At 40.5% G+C, this 18810-nt stretch overlaps 1 protein-coding gene across 3 annotated transcripts in view; it reads left to right on the forward strand.

The window, feature by feature from the left end:
- Klf12 (KLF transcription factor 12) overlaps positions 1-18810 on the forward strand; it is a 397981-nt gene that overhangs the window by 126950 nt on the left and 252221 nt on the right. The gene's annotated exons all lie outside the window — the stretch shown is intronic.

Below are 18810 nucleotides of genomic sequence, written 5' to 3' on the forward strand. Positions count from 1 at the left end.
TAATGAGCATAGTGTAAATAAACACAGTGCACGGCCATGGTCAAATGCTGTTGTCTTTCTCCCTGGAGTATATTTGATTTCCCAAATACAGATGTAGCCTAATTGGAAGGTCAAAATCTGTGAGCTGCGGTGGTATAGTCCAGTTGAGTGCATTATTTTGTTTGTGGTAGTTATATGAGCTTTTGTCTTCCTACTAGTTATAAAAAAAAACTCTGGGTAATAAGAAAAATTAGAGTATATTAAATAATCTCATTCCATAGAGACTTAAGGGATCAGCTGAGCTCGCACTGACATTTGCGCCTTTAGCTAGTTGTGTGGTTATACACACACAGGATCCATTGTTCTCTAGTGTGTTTACTCTTCTCACACAAATTTATGTCATCTTCCTCTGCCAACCCTTTCTCACAGGTTCTTATAGATGATTTTCCATATTAGATGTTCTTCTTTAAATTGCGCTTCCTCCACCCTCACCGTCTTTTCCTTTCTTTTCTACTATTTGTGTCTGCAAAGTTTTCACAGACGGCTTAAGGAATCAGAGACGGTAGCCGGGAAATTTACAGGGAGAATTGACTGTGTTTCATCGTACCCTCATTAGTGCTGCTGTGGGCACATTTGCTTGCTGAGGTCTCATCGTCTCCAAGATCTTCTTGCGTGGAGGGCGGTGGCATGCTAGTCAGCTGTCTCTCTGTAAAAGAGGAAGAGGCTTGGCCTCGTTTTTCCTTTTCTTTTTCAATTTTCGTAGAGGACCTACTTCCTCTGTGGTTGGCTTTAATAGTTTACCAGCTGGCTTATTCCTTAGAGTTTAGCAGTTGTGTTTTCAGCTGGTGATGAGCTGAGTCTAGCACGTCATTAATAATTCCGTTTCTGTGCTAATGTTAAAAATTATTCCTTGAGACTGCTGGGATAAAACTAGAAAACTACATCTTGTTACTTCATCTTAACATGGATATGTCACTGATATATATTCGGTGTTTGAGTGGATCAGAGTCAGCTTTGAGAATGGACCATTATGGGCAGTGTTGTTGCCCTGTATCTATCTAATTTTATGATGACAACTGAAGATGATGGCAGAGCCAATCGTCCTGTCAGTACTTGGCCCAAAGGTGAAATGAAAATATGATTGACTGTGGCATGCTGTATGAGTTTCTTTCCGAGTGACCACACCTTGTTGCTCATCATTCATGAGTTCCAAAATTTGTCGGAGAAGGGGCGGGGCAGTCAGTATTTGATTCCTGGTTTGTTTTTATTTTTTTTTGTGGTGGGGGTGTGGTCTGGACATGAATATCTGTTGGGAAAGCGTTTCCTTGCTATGCCCATGGCCTTGAGTTTCATCCAGTACTCCATAAACTGGGGGTCATGCCTACTGCAAAGCAGCAAGGAAGATGGGAGGTAAGAAAAACATGATTTTGATGTCACTGTCGGATTTTTTCTGTGTATTTTTAATAATGATTTTTCAACCACAGCTTTAATCATAGTTTGCCATGGATAGAGAACACGCTGACACTTATTTTTAGTCCCATATGAAAAGTGTGGCTACTTTAACAACATTTGATTCAGAAAGAAAATTGTGGAGTTTGAAAGTTCATGTTGTTTGATATTTTAAATATATTGAGGAAGTCAATATTAAGGCCAGGTTTTCAAAGCTGTCAGTTGAAGCAGATTTTCCTGTTATCTTCATAATTGAAAGGGGATTTGAATACAGCTCTAGTACTTTTCTTCAATTCCAGCTTCCAGTGGTGAATAATGTCTTGCCAAGAGCAGCAGACTATCATGCTGTGCATCTTGTTCTCAGTTCTAAGATGCAAATAGCCTGCCTGGGATCTATACAGTGTCTGTTGTATCTAGGAATCCTACTTTCAGGATTGTTTTTTGTCTGCCTTCTCATAAAATATACACACATTCCCATTCAATTCTTTTCCATATTCAACTTCATTGCACCTGAGTTTTTCCCTCTACCATGGGCCAATAGAAAAACCTCAAATAGATTTTCAGAAGACACCAGCCAGCCATTGTGTCATGCCGACAAATATTGTTATCAAATGGGTGTTTCCTCATGGACACGATTCCATAGTTGCTCTCACCATGAGCATGGTAGCTTCTGTGGAAGTGGTTCAGGGCCACTTGCATTTACAGGAGGTCTGGTTTGCTAGTTGCTTCTCAGCAGCTGGCTTAGAGCAGACATTTAAAACACAGACTTGCATATATGTCACTCCAGCCTTTTGGAATCCAGGTGAAAATGTCTGCATGTGATAAGCAACTGTATACATTACCCAGCATCAGCACTGGGTGATGTGGACTTATTGCATGTGGATATCAAGAAGACAGTACCTAGTCTTTCTCCTTTTCGTGAACACCAACAAGTCCAGTGATGGAAAAGTGAAGTGTGGCTAATATCCTCTTCATCATATCCCCAGGCTTGATTTTCAAACAGGACAAAAGATGGTGATGGAATCCAAAGTTTCTTCCATCTTGAACTTGGTAGTTCCAGATGCTCAGAAAGCCATGGGGGATGAGAAAGAACCTGGGTCCTCATCGTGGCCTGTGCTAACTAACCATCTTCAGGGCAGCTACATCATCTGTGAATATAGAATCAGAAATTGGCAAATCTTGGCTCTACCATTCTCTCGTGTGATCTTGGATTTCTCCTTTGTGAATTTCAAAATTCCCTTCTGCAAAGTAGACCTAGTACCAGTTGACCTATGTATTAACTCTATGCTAATAGAGTTGTTGCCTACCATGCATCCGTCCTGGTTTTGATCTCTGTATCCTTTAAAACTGACACAGTGCCTGTCCTCTCAACACTGTGAAAGTGGAGGCAAAAGAGTCCAAAATTCAAGGCAACCCAGCAAGTCTGAGGTTATCCTGAGACACTTATGACCCTATTCAAAATAAAAGGAAAGAAAGAAGAAGAAAAACAAAGCAACGACAACAAAAGTCATTCCTGGCAAAGACATGAAGCTATGGGGCTCTGACTGGTATTGGCTGGTATTGGTTTGTGTCATGAGTTAGAGACTCATGACAGTGTAAGATTTTTCTCCAGGTTGAAGTCACTCTCAGAAGTCCTGTAGGGTACAGGGCAGTGCACCCTGTGAAGCTGAAATATGGAAGATTGTGGTGCAATAAGCAAAAGACCCAGAGACAGATAGTGGAGTTCAGGCTTCAAGCTGAAGATCAGAGAAGCAATGCAGACAGGCAATAGAGCTCAAATGGAAATCCTATCTCCTCCTTTCCTTTATTTCTTTCTCAGCCCATCCTTTTCCTCCTGTCTCCACCTCCCTAGTGCTGGGACAATAGGCGTGTCATCCCAAGTGCTGGAATCAATCAACTTTGTGTGAGATGGTTTTTTTTTTTTTTAAGGACTGGATCGATTTTGTGTCATCAGTGTAGCCTTGAACTAACAGAGATCCCGCTACCTTTTAATCTTGAGTCCTGGGATTAAAGGTGTGTGCCACCACTGCCTGGCTTCTATGGATAGCTAGTATGGCTGCTTTGCTATTTTGATCTCCAGTGGCTTTAACACATCGTAATCCACATGCCATTACAGAAGAAGCTTGCTTCCCCACGTCTGTCTTTTTATTTATGTACCTTTAAATTCCTGATTTTAGGATGTTCCTATCCTAAAAACTCATTAACTTCATATATCATTTCTTAGGTGTATGGCTTTGCGTCATTTCCCTTTGGTCTTGCCTATGGCCTCTTGAAGTAGAGTCAGTTTGTCTGTTAAGAAGTTATTTTATTTAAAGCAGGTCTCCCATCCCTTTCCTTGGCCATGTGAGAATGTATAGCATTTCTTCTGGATTTTACACTGCTTTTTCCCCCTCGCCTTCCTTTATTTCTCGTGTGTGCTTGCCCAATGAGCACTTTTTTCTTCGTGTTTTCAGTCAAGTACTTACCTTTGTGTTTTTTTACTCCCAAAGTGGCTTTCCATCTCTGTAGTGGTTCATGGTTTTGTCAGCTTGCTTTATTATCTTTGCATTATCTTCTCTTTTGTATAAACTCACATACTCCTTCATGAGTCAACACACCAACCAATTCCTTGAACTTTTAAAGAAAGACCCCTTTGTCTTGTGTGCATGCCTGTGTGTGCATGAAGAAAGTTTTCTCTACATTTTTCCAATGTTAGCCAGTGCAATTCCCCTTCTACTTTTATTCTTCACTGACCTTTTGTTTCTATCTCTCTTGAGTGTGATATTTACTACTTTTGTAGACAGTTCCCCTGTGCCTATCACCTGATTATCACATATCTGTACAAAAGATTATATTTGTCAAAGTGCATAGAGAGAAGGGGTAGTCATGGTTGGGACTGGAATTGAATGGTTCAAATCTTTGATTTTAGGTTGTTATTGTAAGTGTGATCTGGTGAAGAAGTTATTTCCAAACTCTCTGCATAGTAAAGCCTTTGAGATAAGGACTTGCAATGGAGTGTCCAAGACATCCTGAAATGTCCCTGTGTGTTCCCTACTTTCACACTGCCTTCTCTATGTTCTGAGATACTGATCTCATTATGCCAGAGGTGTGTTCTAAATGGAGAAGCACTGAGTGGCACATTCACAGCTCTGATTTGCATTTCTAGGAGTTTACGTTTTCCTCAAGGTCTGAGGAGGTGGGTCAGCTGTCTAGGGTATTTAAGATTTCATACAATTTGACAGTTATACCTGGACAATCAGTATGTAGTTTTTTGTGCTTTCAGGGATTTTTCTTTGTGTGTGCACATGCCCATGTTTTGTGGAAGAGTGTGTATGCATGTGTCTGTGTGTGTGTATGTGTTTGTGTATAGAAGCCAGATAGATATTTGTGTCAGATGTCTTCTACTGTGCTCCACTTTATTTATATTATTTGAGGCAGGGTCTCATAGAACCTGGAGCTCTCTGATTCAGCTACATGGCTGGATAGTAAGACGTAGGGAGCCACCTGTCTCTGCCCTGAGCGTGTTGGAATGCCAGTGTCTTAGTTTGTAGCCCTAGCTGTCCTGATACTCACTATGTAGACCAGGCTGTCCTTGAACTCATCGAGATCCAGCTGCCTCTGTCTTCTGAATCCTGGGATTAAAGGCAAGCGTGATTATATACTACTTTTAACTTTGCCTCTTTCTCTCAGTTGCTGTGCCTGTGTGGTGAGGCTAGTGATTAAAATAGTGCCCACTGTTGAAATGGTCTGGAAAGGTAAATAAACTAAAAGGTTGGGAATCCCAGCTGTTGGAAGGCTAAAACCAGACTATCATTGAAAACAGGGGTTCGAGACCAGCCTGGGGAATATAGTGATACCTACATAGTTAAAAGATAGTAAAACAAACTAAACTGAAAGCAATGGAAAAAATCAAAGTCATTCCTGGTAGTTACTAATACTGAAGCAAATAGTCATCTTAAATACACTGCTCATTCATGATATATGAAATTCTCAAAATTTTTTAAATTAAAATTATTACTCTAATTTGGGGTGTTTATTTATTTATTCATAGAGAACATTGCTATTCAGGCCTATATTAATGTTTTGTCTTCTGGGATGGGGTAAGCTAGTTATCCTGCTTTTGTGGCAGCCTTTCTAGGGTTTTATGAGAAAGAGGTGGTGTGTCCTGTTGAAAAAGAGCACACATGCTTGTTTTTTTCTTGGAGAAAATCATATTCCTGGAGATGGTACAATGATAGCATGCATTATCCATATTTTTTGCCAGTATTAAAGACAACCTTTTATTGAATTTGTTATTGGGCAATCACATGCATATACATAATGAATGTATAATGTATTCCGATTACTCCTACTCACCTCCCTCCTCCCTCCCATCTGCATCATCTTTCCGTCATTGCCACTAGTCCCTTTCCCACATTCATGGCTTTGGGCATTGTTTTTGTGATCCATTTTATTTAACCAGGGCTACCTATGTGACCACTGCATTAGGACTAGCGCTATCAAGACTATGTACACATCTAATGGCAACAATTTCTTCCCTCCCGGAATCTATCAGTTGGTAACTGGTTGAACAGTGAGGGTTGGGGCCCTTTGAGCTCCCCTTTAGTCAATACCTGATTGTTGATGGTCCCATTTTGTACAAACCAGTGCTTGCATCCTTGGTGTCTATCTTCGTCCGTTTTCTGTTACTGTAAGAGATGTCGCGACCTCAGCAACTTCTATAAAGAAATGCTTTTGACTGGAGCTGGCTTATTGTTCATCATGGCAGAAAGAATGGCACCACACGGGTACTGGAGGAAGAGCTGAGAGTTCTATATCTAGATTGTCAGGGAGCAAAAGGAGACACTGGGCCTGGCTTGAGCATCTGAAACCTCAAAGCCTACACCCACTATCAGTTTTCCTTTAACAAGGCTGTATCTACTCCAACAAGGCTCTACCTCCTATGGTCCACTCCTTATGAGCCTATGGGGGAGGGCATTTTCACTCAAACCATCAAGGGTCCATGTGTTCATGATTGCAGTGCTCTGCCTTGTGCAGGAGATGTTTTGAAACCTTCTCCCCATCGGGCTGCTCGTACATTCTTTCTGCACACCCTTCTGCAATGTTCCCTGGGCTTGAGTGGGATGGTGTGAATGACATGAGTAGCGCTAAGCACTTGCTCACCACTTCGTACCACCGTGTGCAGGCATTAACCACCTCTCGCTGGAAGGAGACTTTGTAATTAATGCCGAGTAGTGCTTGTGTCTGGAAAGCATCTTGACACTATGGAGGTCGCACCGCAGTTATCTTTCAGAACCAAGGTCACAGGTCTTGTTTAGAGATGCCATTAAGTAGGCCAGCCAGCATCTTTTAAAAACTTAACCTCCCTTTCTTCTCCCTCGACCTCACTCATGCATAGGGTTGGTTGCTTGCACCGGATTATAGATGTTCATAAGCTACGTTTCATGTCGTCATGTGTGGGATACATAACCAATAGTCTATATGTAGTGCCAGTCTGTTGGAAGAGCAGTTGTAAAAATTATGTGGACATTTATTTTTTTATATTTAAGCATTTCACTTAAATAGTTTTTAATGAGAACATCGTAATGATAAAGCAAAATGTTAAAGATGTAGATTGAAGCTTAATGCCTTTCTGATACTGGTATTTTGGGGAAAGGTGGGCATTGAAGTAGAGACTTTATGTCACTTAGATCGACCTTGGAATTCAGAGATCCATGCTTGGCTTCTGTGTTAATCGATTTGATTTGGTTCACATACACATGTTATTGTTCTGTACTTTTTTTTTTTTTTTTGATAGAATCTCACTGTGTAGCCCAGTCAGGCTTTGAACTTGGAATCTATGTTTCTCTGGCTCCTGTGCCCCAGGATGGTGCTGATTAAAATAGCTTTCTTTGCACAAACGGAAGCCAGCAGAGACTCTTATTATTCTCTTAAAGAGCACTTTGTTAACAGAAACATGGGTAACAATGAACCTAAGTACTGAGTACAATGCTTCACAATGCTTCATCATATGTTAATTAAGTGTTTCCGTGCACTTTCCAGCCTAGTACAAGTCAAGCTTACATGTATTCTACCCTAAGAGCCAGTTAATTACTAATCTTCACCATACTGTTTCACCCACACGTGCCGTCAAATCAGTGCCAAAGCAAATTTGCTCTAAGAGATGTTTTCTGTGGCATTGTGTCACTATGGGCTGATTTGAAAGAGCACAGAGGCCCCAGATGGTGTCACTGGGCTTCTTTAGGACACTGGCAAGGTTTCTTTCTGGAAACCCCATACCTGAATCCATTTCTTTTACACCTTTGAGACTGCCCACATTCTCCATTTTCTCAGCTATGAGTGTCGGGCTCAGTCTCACACATGGCATCCAAACCTGAGTTCCCCAAAGTGGTACACGGCAACCTTACTTTACAATCAGAAAGTTAGCAGCCTGTTTCTCCTGGCATTGCATGCCCCTCTGCCGTGTTCCCCAACACAAGTTGAACTTTCAACATCTTGGGGACTTCACATCTTAGGGACCTTTGTCCTTCCAACATCAGGCTATAATGTCTATCTGTGTGATTGAGACTGAACTTAGTGTATAGCCAGTATTCACCAGACATTGTCATTTTCCTATCTTTGCTACACTTATTAGACTACACATGCTGGCTTACTATACCTAGCTTTTAACATCCCCCTCTCCCTGGCTCCCTCTCTGGCTTCCTCTCTCTCTCTCTCTCTCTCTCTCTCTCTCTCTCTCTCTCTCTCTCTCTCTCTCTCTCTCTGTTTGAAATTAGAGGAGAAAATTCACTTACTCTTTGCACTAATGTTCACAAATTTATGTGGTTCATGTCAATTTAAATAGATTTGGAGTGAAAAATGGGGCAGGAAACCCCATTAACCAGAGGGAAAAAATTCATTTAAATAATTTTGATTCATCTAAACAAAGTGATGCTGTTCACATTTAATTTTATGAAATATATCTAATTATGTATTTTAATGAGATTTAAAGGGATATGCAGTAGAATAATCAAAAACTTAATGTCTAAATTGTCTTTCATCATCTCACATAGCCATAGATCTAGTTTCTATGTTTCTTTCCATGACAGGTGAGCTTTGTGTAAAGTTCATCAGACCACTTAGCCTGGCAGTGTTCTTTCTTTCTGTATGCTGGGTCATGCAGGATAGACACAATTCTAGTTTCATGAATGACTATTGTTGCAAGTTCTTTGGTGATACAATTGTAATCCCTCCTGAGACAACCTATAAATCATCCAGGAGCTGTGAGTGAAGTTCCATTAACCCTTGGTTCAGCAGCTGTCCACAGAAGATAACAGGTATTTGGGGGCGAGGACCTCTTCCAGATTAGTGAGAGCCTGAAGATCGCAAAGATGCTTCCCCCAAGGGAAAAAAATGAGAGATCATTGTAAAACGGGAGGGAGGAGCTATGTAGCTCTTCAGATTCATCAGCACAGAGCAGACAGCTCTGTCTGTGGGACCAAATTCTGTGAGAGGGAGTTTGGGTCACATTTGGAACTTATTTTATAGAATTCACTTATTTAAAAGACAACGTGGAGGAGGGGGGCGTATTAAGCACTACCTCATAAAGAAAAGCTGGCTGATCAAAACATGCTTCTAGAAAGAAGACACTGGTAGGATCCTAATCAATAAAAAGGCAATAGTTACAAGGGTAATACGTTTTGGTGCTCAAAACTTATTGACAGCCTTTCCCTCACATTGTACACACTGATAACTACTAGTGGCTACTCTGATATTTTGTGTTGCTTCAAACCAGTCTGTTTGTCCACTGGGCATTGTGCACTCAGTTTAAATTGTCCCAGGGGCTGTTGGGACTCCTTTATTTGGAATCTAGATACCTTGTGACAACCCATCATAGCATCCTTCAGTTCTACAATTGGCATCTATGATCAATGCTGACTTTGTTCTTGAAGTTACTGCTTGGACAGCCCTGGGTAGAGATAACTTTCTTTGGTCCCCTAAGTGGCTGCTGAGGTGGCTCAAAGGCTGGCAGTAGGAATTATATATGATAGTCCATGGATGCAATAACAGGAGATGTTGGCCATTTGCAGTGGCCTTATCGGGGCTCAGGCTACATCCTTTCATGGGGCCTGAGTCTCTATGTGCCCTAAAAGTAGCTGGAAAGCAGAGAACATTGAACACAAGCCATGTCACCTTTAAGAATCAGGATGCTTTGTTTGTCCCCAATTTTGTTACTTAAGCATTAATATTTAGACTGAACCTTTAATTTTTAGAAGGGAAGAAGGCAGTCTTGGGAGCTTGCTGATGTTTGGAATAGAATATGGAACTGGGTATGTCATTGAGAAGATTTCTAGAAAGCACTGTCAATCCTTCTTTAAACTTGAGAGATCCTTAAGATCTTTTTCTATGGAACCATTTCTGGTACCAAGTTCTTTGTTAGTTGGGGTTTTATAAGAAAGACTCAAACATGGGAATAAGTGGAATTTGAGATTTGGTATAAGATTTACCTTCATACCATAATGGCAGCTCCTTAAAACATGAATGGCTGTCACCTGTAGTGTGGGGGAGTAAACTGATGTCTGTAGCACAGCCAACTAAAGGAGGCTTGAACACACAGCATGGAGATAACAGATGGACTGGTGTAGTTGTGTTTTTTTACTCTTTGCTATTTTGCGGGCCCACCACCCAACTCTCAAATAAATACATGGAGACATATTCTTACTGATAAACACCCTACCTTAACTTGGCTTATTTCCAGCCAGATTTTCTTAAGTTATTATGTCTATATTTTGCCTCTGGGCTTTCATCTTCCTCTATCCTATATACCATTTTTTTTTTTTTTAACTTCTTACTTTGTGGCTTCCTCTGTAGCTGGGTGACTTTCCCATGGTGTTCTCCTTTCCCTTTTTTCCTCGATTTCTTTTCCAGGATTTCTCCTCCTACTTATCCTCTCTGCCTGCCAGCCCCAGCTATCCTTTCTCCTGCCTAGGTATTGGCTTTTCAGTTATTTATTAGACTAATTAGGTGTTTTAGACAGGCAAAATAATACAGCTTCAGAGATTTAAACAAATGTGACATAAAAGAAGGCAGCACATCTTTGACTCATTTAACAAATGTTGCACAGCAGGAGCAAATATAACACATTTTCAACTAATAGTCCACAGCAGACTGGACACAAGGACTGCTCACTATTCACCATCTCTAACTTTGGTGGCAACTGGGTACTGCCAGATAAGCAAATGTCCGTTGGTGAGTGAAACACATCCTGGCTCAAGGACCAGACAAGCTGATGAAAGCAGTCTCCATGAAGCTGTAGGCACTGTGACTTTATCCTTCTCTCCCTCAGCTTTGGGAGAGACATTTGAATGGCAACCGGTGTGAGCTGTACCCAAGGCCTTGGCTTGATTTTCCCAAAAGAAACACACAATGCTGCTGCCCCAGTCCTGCCTGCTGGATCTCATTAAAAAGGCTCTTCAAATCCAGGAGCTGTGGACCTGTGCAAGGAAAGGACTCCAGAGAGGGTGGATCGAGCTTACCTGTATTGAAATCCTTGCTGTCTGCTTTCACACACTAGGCTACTCCTTCATTCCTCTCTTTCTCTCTGGCCCCAAGTGCTCCCTCTCTGTCTTCTTTCCCAACTGAAGATTCCTGTTCTTAGATTCAGTTTTATCCTTGCTGGTTTTCAACCATCTTTGTATTCCTACCTAAAGATTCGAAGCCTACGACCCTTGATCCAGCTTGCAGCAGAGACAATTCCACTGCTAGCCACCTAAATGAACATCATTTTATGAGCATGCTATCCTGCATTGGAATGTTACCTTCCTAGGCACAGTTCATGATTCTCATTCATCACAAGAACAAGGACCTTAGAGGCCTCTTCTTTTTTTAGGTATTTGGCACTTGACTCAGACATTGCCGTCTGTAGTTAAGGACGTTGCTCTGCTCCTAAAACTTTGAGTCTTGCTCCTCTATCCTATGATGCTGTAGACTGTTCAGATGCACTGTGGATGCAGGGAGATGTGTTTGAGAGCTTAAGACAACATAAGACAGTATGATACGCAATGAGAAGAGGCAGATTGAGCTTATACACAATGGAAACACTTTGGTAATTTCAACATTATATGTTTATCAGGCCAGTAAAGTTTAGAGTCAGATTATGAGCAGCAATGCTATTAGGAGTTTATGGTCAAGACTATGAGTGACTATCAGGACCCATAGCAGTACGGTTGAGAGAAGGTGGTCAGGGAATAGCTAGAATAATGCATTTGTTGGGGGCCTCTAATGCAGAGGCCATGGCATTCTGACTGGATGTCCCTGAACAAGGTGGCACCAGTGACGAAGGCAAGATCAAATGGGAAATCAGAAAGTCACAAAAGCAACACTTCCGATGCTGCAGTGTGCCTGACTTAAGAATTTGACCTGGGGTAGCTCTCTACAGAAGGGCTGGGATGGCAAAGGCTTCTTACTACACCTTACAACTCCTGTAAGTGGGTGAGGTTTCCTGGGGTTTGGGTTGCACTGTGGCCTAGGACTAGTATATTATATGAATGCCTATTGTACAAATACTAAGATACAGGAACCATTTCAAGAAGACTAAGGCAGTATACAAGGATGGTGGACTGGATGCTGTAGGCATGCAGGAAACTCTATAGAAAACAACCTGACTAGGCAGGCACAGTGGTGTACCTCCAATCCTAGTACTAGGAGGTGGCTTTAATAGGACCATGAGTTGAAGGTAATTTTAGGCTTTCTGAGTTTGAGACAGGTCTGGGTTACATACAGACCCTATAGACTTTTTCTCAACACATTTATACCTTGTAGAAAAGAAGTGAATATAGCATTAACAACATAGATTTCCACCACTTTCCCTAGAGAGGGTTTGACTCTAACTTGTGATTTAGTTGGGTAAATTACAAATATCAGATTATATTTATATGTTTATGTATGTATTTAGTTGTTATGAGCAGTTTGCCACCAGCCTGGTTCCAGAGCCACTTAAGCCCCAATTAACACACAGAGACACTGTATTAGATATAAGCTGTTGGCCTATTACTAGTGTTTCTTATTTGCTAATTCTGTCTTAAGTATTAACCCATTTCTATCAATCTAAGTGTTTTCATGTGGTCTTATCTTAGCAGAGAGGGGTCCAGACCACTTCTCCCAAGTCCCTACATCTTGACTCTTCTCTACTACATTTCCCAGAATCCTTCTTGTCTCCTAGTCTCACCCATCTTGCTTTCCTATTGGCCAAATGGCTTTATTCATTAACCAATAAGAGAAATATATTTACAGAATGACATTTCCCATCATCTCCTCTTTTCTGTATAAATAAAAAGAAGAGTTTTATCTTTAACATAGTTTATATATATATATATATATATATCAAAACAGTTATCAAATAAAAACTATAGTTAACAATATTTAGTCCATTAACATTTAAAAAATTTAAAGAAAATATTTCATCATCTATCCTATCTTTGTGAGTCTAAAGTCATATATGTAACTTATCTTTAATCCTAACTAAGGGAAACTATAACCATAACTACCTGTCTTCAATTCCCTTAAAGATCACAGAAGGATAATATAAAAACTCTAGAAATGACAGAGGCAACTCACTGCTTGGTTATCCGAAATTCTTCAGTAATGTTCCATCTTCCGCCTATAGGCCATAGTGTGTCCGGCAGACTTCTCAGCAAAGCAGGAAATTTCAAACTGTCCCACCTGTGTCCTATAGAATGTCTGGCAGTCTCTTCCATGAAGCAGGAACCCTACAGCAATGTCCATCTTGTTTCAGAAGTCACTTCACTGTGGGTCCTGCATGTCCAGTTTATACAGCATCAAGTCAAACAATCCAGACAAGAGCAGTATCTTGCCCAAATGGCTAGTCTTGCTGTATTGGATGTAAACTCCATAATGAGTTTCTTTGATGTCTATTTTCCTTTCTGATGCAGGTGTGTTGCCAGGAGCAGTTGTGCCTCATTATTAAGAACAACTCTAAACCATTTTAAATGCCATATTTTGTAGGTGTTTGAAATGTTTGAAGAATGCCTATCCACTTGAAATATATCTCTGTATATCTATAAAACCTAACTAACTTAACTACAACTTTTGACTGTTATAGATAAGTATCTATAATCTGTACTAAATTATACATTGTGTTTTAAATGAACTATATAAACACAATACCTAAACAAGAGGAGAGATATACATATTATACAATTGACCTTAAATTGTATTAATAAATGAAAATCCATTCCAAAACAAAGTATTCATTTCTATACCATAATCCCCCTTTTACCTTTAAAAAGAGATTGGTTGTGGTCATTAACCATTTATAACCAACCCCATTTTAATGAAAACAAACATTTATAAACAATATTTGAGAATTTGGGCGTCATTCTTTCCAAACTGCTTCTTGGTTGAAGGGGGCCACTGTTTGGGGATCCTAAGATGATGCAGAAATCCTGGCTGTAGTGGTCTGTAGGGATGTCTCATCCCAGCTGATTTGAATGTTGGATCACCTGGGACACTGTTTCAGGTGGTTTTGCTAGATCAAACTGTTAGTCTGGAAGGAATCCACAGCTTTTAATTTTTTGTGGAAACAAAAATAGAAATTCCTTTCCTCAGTAACCTGTCCTTAGACTTAAATTTTGAAGTTTTTGAAGTCAAGGCATTTTTAAAATATATAATTTGGATTAATTCAGCAGCATTGATAATCAAGTGTATTTTAGCAATTGTCCCTTCCTTAGCAATTGAACAGTTCAAAGATAACACAATAGCACACAGTATCCAGACTGTCTGTGTACTTTCTATTTTTCCATGGCTTTATTATTACTCTAATTTTTTAGTTCTATTTTATTATTCATTGAGACAGGTTTCTCTGTGTAACTTTGGCTGCCCTGGAATTTCCTCTATATACCAGGTTCACTTAGAAATCACAGAGATTTGCTTGCCTCTGCCTCCCATGTGCTGGAATTAAGGGTGTGTGCCACCACACCTAACTACTCTCTTTTTTTAAACAACTTTTTTTCTATTTCTTTTTCTCTCCCAAGCCTAAGTATATTTTAAACCCACTCTAAACCTTTAGAGTTCTGCACCCCCTCTCCAGTAAGCCAAGACCACATGGAAACACTTAGATTAATAGAAACGCGTGTACCAGGTGAAGAGCTTGCTATAGAATAAGGTGTCTCTGTGTTATTTGGTAATGGCTCAGCTCTGGGACCAGGCTGGCGGGAAAGTCTCCTAACATTTAGAAACTTACTGAATGTGTGTATGGGTGGGGAGCAGGGGGGCATACACATGCCCAGTTTGTGGGTGCATACTTCTTGGGCCTTCCTCTTTCCATTTTCTACAATTACTAAGTAAATTTTAAACAATTCATATACGATCCATAGTTTTATAACACCAGGAACCCCCAAACTAAGATACTTTTACATGATAATTCCTACTGCTAACTTCTTTCCAGTAGGGAACACTCAAACTATGCAATGTATTACTTGTAAAGTTTACTGTGTTTATGCTGAAGAGTGCCTTTCTATGCTGTAATACATTCATTCTGAAAGAGAAGGGAAGAGGCTCTGGCTGCTGTCCATCTGTTAGTCCATCTGTAACTGGGGTTATCGGTCTCGGGAGTTCTTTGGGAGTTGCACAAGGTTGCACAAGAGTTACAACAAAAAAAAAAAGGCAAATTCTCTAATATCCACTCCATGACATTGTTTGTACATTAGTTCTGAAAGTTCTTCTGAGGTTGAAAAATCACCAGCAGGGAAGTTAAGGTGGAAGGGAGGCATTGAGAGAAAATAGAAGGAGAACGGTGGGCCCAGTGTTCTCTTTCAAAGGAACTGGCTGTTGGGTTCATGTTTATAGCTCTCCTGGTTCTAAAGTGAGCTTTGGATGCCCCTGATATCCTAACTTGTCCTTGGTGATGACTGCAGCCCCGTCTTGCCTCTCAGCTATCATAGTAGCCAAAGACAGCTCAAATATCTGGTATATGCAGGTTGATCTGCATATACCACTGCCTAGCACAGTCTAAATAGTTAGAGGCAAAGAAAAAAGGCCAGGATTTCTGTATTAAAGCTAAAAGGGAGGCTTGATCTCTTCTCGAGCTTGGTGTGCATAGCTTTTCAGGAACTGCTTATTGTTCATTCTGATGAAAAGGATGTTTGTTAGTTATAGTAGAAAAGTCCCTCATACTTTTTCATGGGAATCTGGCTTCCAATGTGGCTTTGCCTCTATGGGACTGTGTGCTATGAAATCCCCAAAAGAAAGCCCTTGGCAGAGCCCTTTCTCTTCCCACATTGTATGTGGGGTGATGGGAACTCATTGAAAACAGAGGGTAATGACTGCCCTTTTTATGATGGTATAGCATGTTCTGGTGTAGAGACTGGGTGAACGCATGAAATTGACAGGGCTTGAGGAGCAGCAGCTCTAAAAGATTCTACTCAGTGATGATGGGAATTCTGAACAAGCATCTTCAATATGTAGAAAACCGGAGTTGGGTGGCAAGATGTAAGCATTATCTCATTCAATTTGATGTTAAAAATAGGAGAGACCCAATCAATGAAAATAGAAATGGAACTCATGGCTCAAAGATATATGTGTCACACTGTAAGTTGATGGATTTGGTAGGGGAAAAAAGGCATGGAAGGGGAATGGTTAGATTTGAGCAAGTACGCTTAACTCTGACCGGCTTGTGAATCTGTTTCTCCTCAAATGGAGGCAGCTGGTGCAGATCTTCTTGATTGGCACTTGGTAAAGTGGAAGGTACAGTGTGAAAGAGAGTAGGTACCCAATGCTAGGCTACCACTACTTACTAGCAGTCTCTCTGTTTGGGAGGCCCAGGAGGATCTTTGGAGTTCAGAAGTTTATTTGTTTAAAGTACACTATGTGCTTATTGATGATTCTCTTTGGTCTGGCTAAGAGGACATTCATTGTAAATAGAACTTTTGTTTCCTAAATTGATTTCTCCCTGGATTTCCCTCATTCCCCCCCCACCTTTCTTTTACTTTGGAATTGTAAATTAACTTTTGATCCTTACCTTAAGAATTAAATAATTACCTGTATTGTTTGATGAATATAGTCTTCATCCTAGCTAAGTCCTATGTTTTCCAAGAGCAATAATGTTGAAAATCCTTCACTTACCAATCAAAAGGCTTACTCATTGTTGTAGAAAAGGCAGGAGTGTTTTGTGTAAGTTATTTGACAGACACAGAACAGATACATGTGGCATGTGACTTATAGGGCACAATAACACAGGCAGAAGCAATCGAAGACCTGCTAGTTCCAGGATTAAAACAAGAACTTGATTTGCTTTCTTGGAGGCCTGTGAGCTTACATTTACATAGGGATCTGCGGTCCTCTTTGAGTTAATTTTTGTGAAAGTCATATATGGTGATATTTTATGCTCTAATAAAGCTTGCTTGAGGATCATTGTGCCTAGCTAGCCCAGAGCCGTAGAAGCCAGGCAGTGCTGGTGCACACCTTTAATCCTCACACTCAGGAGACAAAGGCAGATAGATCTCTGTGAGTTCAAGGCCACCCTGGGCTATGTGAGAGTGAATCAGTCTAAAAGAGAAACAGAGCTCCCACCTTTAATCCTAGGACAAGGGGGTGGAAAGAGGAGGAATATGGCTGCGTGGAGAGAGGAATCTAAGGCAGGAGGAGATGTGAACTCATGGGAGTCAGGAGCAGTCTGAGGCTCAGTGGATTGCTGCTATGGTCTGAGCATTGGTAAAGGTGATTACTCTTACTAGCTGGCTGCTTTGCTTCTCTGATCTTCAGCTTGAACCCCCTTTCCCTTTCCCTTCCCTTCCCTTCCCTCCCTCCCTCCCTCCTTTCCTAACCATTGGGTATAGTCATTGCTGCTGTATGTTCACTATTGCACTAGCATGTGGAAGATAGTGCCATATCATACATACTTCTCCCTGCCTTTAACTCCTGTGGTCTTCTTGTGTTCTCTTCTACCATGTACCCCAGACTTGGGAAGGGGGGGCACATACCTATTTGTTTGGGACCCTACACTCAGCAGTCACTTATTCTCAACACGTTGACTAATGAATGTCTGGTTTTACCATCACCTGTTGTGGAAACGAGACTTCCGTGACCAAAGCTGATTGACACTAGTCCATATGCAGAAACCTAACTGTTCAGAAAATGGTTTAATTGCATGTCTATTTGGAAAAAAAAATCACTAGCAGATTCCTCCATGGGGTCGGTAACTTGGATAGCCATTGGTTATTGATCATTTTTATAGTGCCAGGAATGTATTCCCTCCTGTGTGTGTGCCTTAAATCTGGTATAGAAGTGGTTGGTCTAGAACATTCAGGCCCCTCTTGCACCAGTGGGCACATGTTACTAGTAGTTCAATATTGTAAGCTCTTTGCTTGGGTGTAATTGTGGTGAATTTTCTTCCCAAACAGCCCTCATAGTATCTTCCTGTAGTGTGAGTGATAGCCAGCAAGGAGGACACTTCTGGCTCAGTCCCAGCTTGGTTTGACTCTGTCCTGATTCTTTCCTTTCTTTTCTTAAGGGTAGTTTGCCTGTATTATATAGATCATATGTGAAGTGAAGTGATTAGTCCTCTGTTTCTCACTTTCCAATTTTGTGTTAATTATTCTGGTCCTTTGCCTTTCCATATACACTCTGATGCTCTCTATCAAATAATTTGATGAAATCCTATGACTTTTGATTTTTTTTAATAAATGTATTTACTTTGTTATATAAAGGTGAGTTGGTATGTGAATGACATGGTATATGTATGAACATCAGATGATAGCTTGTGTGTGTGTGGGGGGAGGGGGTTCTCTCCTACCACAGTGGGGACCAAACATAGGTTATTAGACTTGCAAGTGGACAGCTTTACTCACCAAGACATCTTGCCTGTCAGAATCCAATGTTTTGTTTCATTATTGGCATAATTTGGTCTTTACTTTTACATTCTGTTTAAATTGTGCAGTGTGGGGTTGGACTGGTTTGGCTGAGTGTGTTAGCTCCTGACATAGACATAAAGAAAGACCATTAAATATTTCCAGGGGAAAACTGACATATGTGGTGATAGACTATCAAGGGTAGGATGAAAGGGAATATGTAACTGATGAATTTTCAGTTCTACCTTGAGTATTCTTGAAATTGTCATTTATCAAGTTTGAAGGACTATGGAGCTATGCTCCTAGGTTCATTTTATATCCATTGCTTTTATTTCTCAGAATGTCTCTGAAGTATTTTATTTTGCTATTTGTTTTTCTTGAGACAGTGTTTTGCAGTGTAGTTGAGGCAGTTACTTCCCTTTTTTTTTTTTTTTTTTTTTTTTTTTTAACTCAATAGCTGGTGGACTATGAACTGCTAATCCTCCTTCTCAGCCTCCTCTATAACAGGATTCCAAAAGTATGTCTCTAGTTGAAGAATAGCTTAAATGATTGTGGCTTT

The sequence above is a fragment of the Phodopus roborovskii genome, unplaced genomic scaffold, assembly GCF_943737965.1.
Source record: "Phodopus roborovskii unplaced genomic scaffold, PHOROB, whole genome shotgun sequence".
NCBI lineage: Eukaryota > Metazoa > Chordata > Mammalia > Rodentia > Cricetidae > Phodopus > Phodopus roborovskii.